The sequence below is a fragment of the Gossypium hirsutum genome, chromosome D06 (assembly GCF_007990345.1).
Source record: "Gossypium hirsutum isolate 1008001.06 chromosome D06, Gossypium_hirsutum_v2.1, whole genome shotgun sequence".
NCBI classification, from domain to species: Eukaryota; Viridiplantae; Streptophyta; class Magnoliopsida; order Malvales; family Malvaceae; genus Gossypium; species Gossypium hirsutum.
The window spans coordinates 30144673-30152086 of record NC_053442.1 but is presented as its reverse complement, the minus strand read 5'-3'; positions in this window follow the sequence as shown (position 1 = coordinate 30152086).

Below are 7414 nucleotides of genomic sequence, written 5' to 3'. Positions count from 1 at the left end.
TTCGAGGGCTCATATAAGAGACTTATGATTGATTTATGATATGAATACTATATGATGAGAAATATCTATTTAGTTGATCTGTAAATTCCAGTAATACTTCGTAACCTTGTTCCGGTGACGGATACGGGTTAGAGGTGTTACATTTAGTGGTATCAAAGCTACAATTTAGTCGATTCTCAGACTAAACGTAGCATGTGAAACGTCTAAAAATACATGCCATATAAATCTATGATAGTGTGAAGTGTATGATCCGATCTAACCTTTGTTTTCTTATAGATTGTAAAGATGTCAGACAAATCTGAACGTGCTGACAATGGTGTGGTTAATAGTAAAGTACCAACTTCTGAACAAAGGATGAGTAGTAATGTCTCGATTCCTCCAACTCAGGAACAAGAACTTAAAAACATGTTATTTGGGTATATGAACTAGTGGTTCAGTGAGTTTATGCAAGAAAGAAATCTAGCTCAACAACCTCCACCCCCTACTGTACCACCTGTAGTACCTTTGGTTGCACCTCTATCTTCCCTAGTGATTGAATCTAATAAATGTACTCCGATTAAGAAACATAGAAAGAGTGGTGCTGAAGAATTTCGGGGTAGGTTAGAGGATTATCTAGTTAAAGCTGAGTATTGCCTTTTAAAATATAATAAGGGTCTTCGAAGAAATGGCTTGCTCCTCTGATGATTATCTAAGATGTGTTGTTTCATTATTGAAAGAGGAAACATATAATTAGTGGTCGATAATAGTGGCTATGGTACCAAAAAAGAAAATTTCTTGGGAATTTTTCCAGACTGAATTTAAAAAGAAATAAGTCAAAAAAGGCATTTTGGACAAGAAAAAGAGAGAATTTCTTGAGTTACGCCAAGGAAATAGATCAGTAGCTGAGTATGAGAGAGAATCTGTATATCTTAGTAAATATGCTCGGGAAATTTTGCCAACTGAAGAAGAAATGTGTATTCAGTTTGAAGATGGTATGAATGATGAAATTCGAATGATGATCGAAGGTAATAAAATACGAGAATTTGTTGTCTTGTCTGATCGTGCACAGAAAATGGAAGACGTGTACAACGGTAAGATGTAACGAGACAGGCGAAATCAAGAATTTTACAAAAGAGGCTCTTCTAAATCATTTTTGGCATCACCGATGAAAAAGTCTAAAGATGAATTTAGTCGAGCTATCTCAGTGTCTGAACGTTCGAATAAAAACAAGACGATTCAACATGATTTCGGAGTATCTACTAGACTAGCTGTTAGTGTGGGTAGTGTGCAAAATACTTCGAAGCCTAAATGTAGATATTGTGGAAAATATCATTTTGGTGAGTGTAGAGGTAGAATGAGAGCTTGTTATAAATCTGGATTAACTGATCATTTTATCCGTAATTGTCCTTAATTGCAAAAAGGGGATGAAGATAAAAAAGAAAAGCAAATTTCTACCTCTCAGAAAAGTAGACATTCCGGTCAGAATAGTGTCACCAGGACTACTTGTTCGGGAATAAAAGACACTGTTGTTTGGTGTGAGGCTAAAGCATCTGCATGTACTTACACCATTTGAGCTAGAGAAGAAGCTACTGCTCCAGATGTGATTGCTGGTACATTCTATCTGTTTGATGTTACTGTGTATGTATTGATTGACCCTGGGTCAACTCATTCTTATATTTGCACTGCATTAGTAGTAGAAAAGAAGTTACCTGTTGAATCTACTAATTATGATATTCAAGTTACTAATCTACTAGGTCAAAGTCTGATGGTTAATTTAATTTTTCGTAATTGTCCACTAAAAGTTAAGGGCTGTGAATTCCCTATTGATTTGATGTTGTTACCCTTTCAAAAATTTGATGTTATCCTGGGAATGAAATTGTTATCTTTGCATGATGTTGTGGTAAATTGTAGACAGAAACGAATTGATTTGAAATGTCAGACAGGAGAGATGATTTCAGTTGAGTCTAAGAATCTGAAAGATGATGTTAGAATTATTTCAGCTTTTTTGCTCAGAGATTGATACGAAAAGGTAACGAAGCATTTTAAGCATATATCCTTGATACCAAAGGTTCGGAATTGAAGTTAGATCAGTTACCAGTTGTTAGTGAGTTTGTTGATGTATTTCCTGAAGAATTGTCGGGTTTACCTCCTGATCGTGAAGTTGAGTTTGTAATTGATTTGATTCTTGGAACTGCTCCGATATCAATAACACCATACCGTATGACACCAGTTGAACTAAAGGAATTAAAAGAACATTTGCAAGAGTTATTAGACCAAGGGTTTATCAGACTGAGTATTTCTCCCTAAGGTGCACCTGTATTGTTTGTGAAAAAGAAAGACGGTTCTTTAAGATTGTGTATAGACTATTGACAATTGAAGAAAGTCACAATTAAAAATAAACACCCTTTTCCACGTATTGACAATTTATTTGATCATGTGAAAGGTGTCGCTGTGTTCTCAAAGATAGACCTCAGATCCGGGTATTATCAATTAAAGGTTAAAGAAGGTGATGTGTCAAAGACTGCTTTTAGAACTTGTTACGCTCATTATGAGTTTTTAGTAATGCCATTTGGTTTGACTAATGCTCCTATTGCCTTTATAGATTTAATGAATCGGATTTTTCAACCTCACATGGATAGATTCGTGGTTGTGTTTATTAATGATATACTAATCTATTCCAAGACAGAATCTGAGCATGCACAACATTTGAGAATTATACTACAAACTTTGAGAGAAAAGCAGTTGCATGCAAAATTTAATAAATGTGAATTATGGCTTCGTGAGCTTGGATTTTTGGGTCACATAGTATCAGCTGATGAGATTCGAGTTGATCCGAGGAAGGTTTCTACCGTGATAAATTGGAAAAATCCAAAAAATGTTTCAGAAGTGCGAAGTTTTCTAGGTTTAGCAGGTTAATACCGACACTTTGTTAAAAATTTTTGATTATTACTTCACCGATGACCAAATTATTACAGAAAAATGTTGAGTTTGTTTGGTCCAATGAGTGCCAACAGAGTTTTGATTAGCTGAAAAAAATGTTGACGGAAGCTCTAGTCTTGACTCAGCCAAAATCAGGTGTACCGTATGTTGTTTATAGTGATGCGTTTCTCAATGGTTTGGGTTGTGTATTGATGCAGTCAGGAAAGGTAGTAGCCTATGCTTCTCAACAATTAAAGCCTCATGAGAAGAATTATCCTACACATAATCTTGAACTAGCCGCAATTGTATTCGTTCTGAAGATTTGGAGACATTATGTATACAATGAGAAATGTTACGTGTTTACAGATCATAAAAGTTTAAAGTATTTGATGACTCAAAAAGAACTGAATTTGAGACAGAGACGGTGGCTAGATTTACTAAAAGATTATGATCTGATTATTGATTACCACCCAGGAAAAACTAATCTGGTTGCGGATGAACTTAGTCGAAAGTCGTCATTGTTTGCATTTTGAACATTGAACGCTCATTTAACTATTAATGAAGATGGTTCTGTATTAGCAGAGTTGAGAAAAAAACCTCTGTTTCTGCAACGAATTCGTGAATTACAAGTTGACGATTCGAAATTGGTGTTGAAACTACAGATGGTTCAGAACAATTTGAGTTTAGAGTGTAGTGTTGATGATACTGGTACATTGCATTATCACAATAGAGTTTGTGTTCTGAATAATTTGGAATTGAAAAATGATATTCTTTCTGAAGCTCATTATAGCACATACTCCATTCATTCTAGCACGAAGATGTATTGCAATTTAAAATCGATGTATTGGTGGCCAAGTATGAAACGGGAAATTTGTTAATTTGTATCTTAGTGTTTGATTTGTCAACAGGTGAAAGCAGAACATCAGGTACCAATGGGTTTATTACAACCTGTTATGATTCCTGAATGGAAGTGGAAGCGAGTCACAATGGATTTTGTATCTGGCTTACCTGTAATTCTGAGAAAGAAAGATTTGATATGGGTGATTGTTGACAGATTGACTAAATCGACACATTTTATTTCAGTTAGAACAGACTTTACACTGGGAAGATTGGCGGAACTATATATATCTAAGATTGTGAGATTACACAGAGTTCCAACATCCATTATCTCAGTCGAGATCTGAGATTTACATCGAGATTTTAGAGAAAACATCAAAAGGCTCTAGGCGCTAAGCTTAATTTCAGCACATCATTTGATCCTTAGACTGACGGACAATCAGAACGAGTGATTCAGATTTTGGCAGGTATGTTGAGATGTTGTATACTCGAATTTGGAGGTAGCTGGGAAAGGTATTTACCGTTAGTTTAATTTGCATATAACAACAGTTATCAATATAGTATAAAAATGGCATCGTTTCAAGCTCTTTATGGGAGAAAATGTAAGACACCATTGTATTAGTCTGAACTGAGTGAATCCAGATTAGTAGGAGTTGATTTGATCTGAGAGAGTAAGGATAATGTTTGGATTATTCGGGGCAGTTTGAAAGCTGCTTCTGATCGTCAAAAATCATATGCAGATTTGAAAAGAAAAGATATAGAATTTGTTGTTGGTGATCGGGTATTCTTAAATGTCTATCCGTGGAAGAAAGTATTACGGTTCGGCAGGAAGGGAAAGCTGAGTCTGAGATTTATCAGACCGTATGAAGTTGTTGAAAGAATCGGCCCTCTAGCTTATAAATTAGCTTTGCCTCCTGAACTTGAGGAAATTCATAATATGTTTCATGTATTGATGCTGAGACAATACAGGTCTGATCCTTCGCATGTGATTCCTCATAGTGAGATTGAGCTACAGCCAAATATGACGTATTCGGAAGAACTGGTGAGAATTTGAACTCGAGAGGTTAAAGAATTGCGGAATAAACGAGTACCATTAGTAAAAGTATTGTGGCATCGCCATGGTTCGGAAGAAGCTACCTGGGAAACAGAAGAATTAATGAGATTACAATATCCGAATCTATTCTCAGGTAACAAATTTCGATGACGAAATTTTCTAAGGGGGGAGAGTTGTAACAACCTGATTTTTCAGCGATGTCAGAAACAGTGGTTTGAGGCAACCAAATCCGATGAGTAAGCTTGTAAATCTTATTATTTAGTATTTACGAGTCAAATGTAGTTTTAGAAAGATTTTTGAATAGGAAATTTATGTTTTATAATGATTTATTAGGTCAAGTGGTTTAAGAAAATGAGGTATCGAGACCTCATTTCTATAAACCGAGCCGTAAATATTTTTATAAATATTTACGGAGTGTAATTAAGGTAGTATTAAAGTTTTGTTAAAAAACTTTAACGTTTTGATAATTAATTAATTAAAAAGAACTAAATTGAAAAAGGTGCAAAACTTGCTAATTATAAGAAATAAGTGATTAAATGGCTTAATTATTAAACAATGGAAGACTTAAGGAGTAAATATGCTTAAATGGAAGGCATGAGGCTGCATAACAAAGAAAATAATAAAATAATGTTATTTAATGGCAAAATGGTAAATTGTTCAAAATTAAACATACAAATTAGAAATTGGAAGGTTTCTAGGCAATTCTTCTTCAATTTTCTATCCAAAAATGCCATAAAAGAGCTCCTTGAGCTGATTTTCATAATTTTTGCTTCATGTGAGTTCAATTCTTGCCATTTTCTTGTAATTTTTTTAGAGATTGTTACAATTAGGTCCAACTAAACTTTACCTTAGTTTTTGATTTTATTGAAAAATTTGGAAGTTACCATTGATGAATATTAGATTTTTTTGACGAATAACATGGATTTAGATCTTTAATTTTGTTGTATGATGATTTTATAAAGTGATTTTGTTAAATATTAATTTTAGGATCAAATTGTGAAAAGGTTAAAATATTAGGGTTTGGTAGTAAATTTATATTTTATTTAAGGCTGTATTATGACCTAGAATATTTAGATAAATTATTAATTGAGAAGAAATTAGTTAATTTGATAGATTAACTAGTTTAGGGACTAAGTTGCAAAAGTTGTAAAAGTTTGGGGTAATTGTGTAAATTTAAAAAATTGAAGGGTATTAATTGTGAAATGAATTGGAACTGAAATATATGCTAATGAATGAGTAATTTTATATTTTAGATCAAGATCCCATAGATACTAGTGAAAAAGAAAAAATAACGAAATAGTCCTTGAACATTTGCAATTTTTACAATTCAATCCAGGTAAGTTCGTACGGTTAAACTTTAATATTTATATGGAATTGATGAATGGTATTATTTATTTATTCTATTGTTGAAAATGAATTATTGTTGAAGTTATAATTTTGAATTGAATATTCAGATTAAGTGGAACGCGGGATTTGAGTACATTCGTTATGTGACGCTTGACGGCATTGGAGGAAAATGATGGAAAATTACCCAAGTAAACCGGGGTTCAGCATTTTTTGTGAATTCTCGTGTTTTACTTTCTGCCCAGTTCTTTTGAGCTTCTGTTCAGCTCTTACGAGCTTCTGTTCAACCCATATGGGTTTCTGTTTAGCTCTCATGAGCTTCTGTTTAGCTTTCAGGCTTCTGGAAACGATGTACTCTTATCCGTAAGTAATTTTTCGATTTGGGAAAGATTTGGTAAGGTGATTTATATATTAATATCGAAAGACATATTATTTATTTTTGTTAAGCTTCTGTTTAGCTACTGAAGTTGTGATTGACACAGAGTTGATATGAATGAATTCATTTATGTGGTTTTTTATAGTAGGTTCGGTAAGATTTATGTTTAACCCATCGAACTTACTAAGCTTCATTAAGCTTATGTATGTTGTTTAATGTCTTCGTAGATCATCGGAAGGTTGGGCGATCTGATCAACACTCAAATCACATTATCCAACTTATTTCGGTAGTTTTTGAAACGTTCAATATGGTTTGTATGGAATGTATAGGGTTTGTGTGGTTTCGATTAAAGTTTGGCTTGTGTAAATTTTATAAATTATATTTTGTTTCTATAATCAACTTAAATAAATATATTGGTTTGGAAATGAGGCATATTTGTGATGTTGGTGTGAGTAGTATATGTTTGTATGTATTTAATTTGTGGTAAACTTTATTAGATTAGTTAGATGGATTAAATAGGTAAGTTTGAGTATTTGGGATATATGTGATGATATATTATGTATATAACATGATTTTGGCTTGTTTTGATTTCTTTGTTGAGGTTTATTGATGTGTTAAAATGCTTATTTTCGTCCACACAGGCAGAGACATGGACGTGTGCCTCAGCCGTGTGTCCCCTTAACTTAAAAATTTGCACAAGTCAGAATACTCAAAATTGTTCACACGGCTTATCGCACGGACGTGTGGTTTGGCTGTGTGTCCCCTACATCTTATAAATTGCAAGTCAGAATGCTCAAATTATTCACACGGCCTAACACACGGGTGTGTGGCTTGGCCGTGTGACCCCTGCACTTTATTAAAATAAGTCAGTATGCTCACACGGCCTAGCACATGGGTGTGTGCCT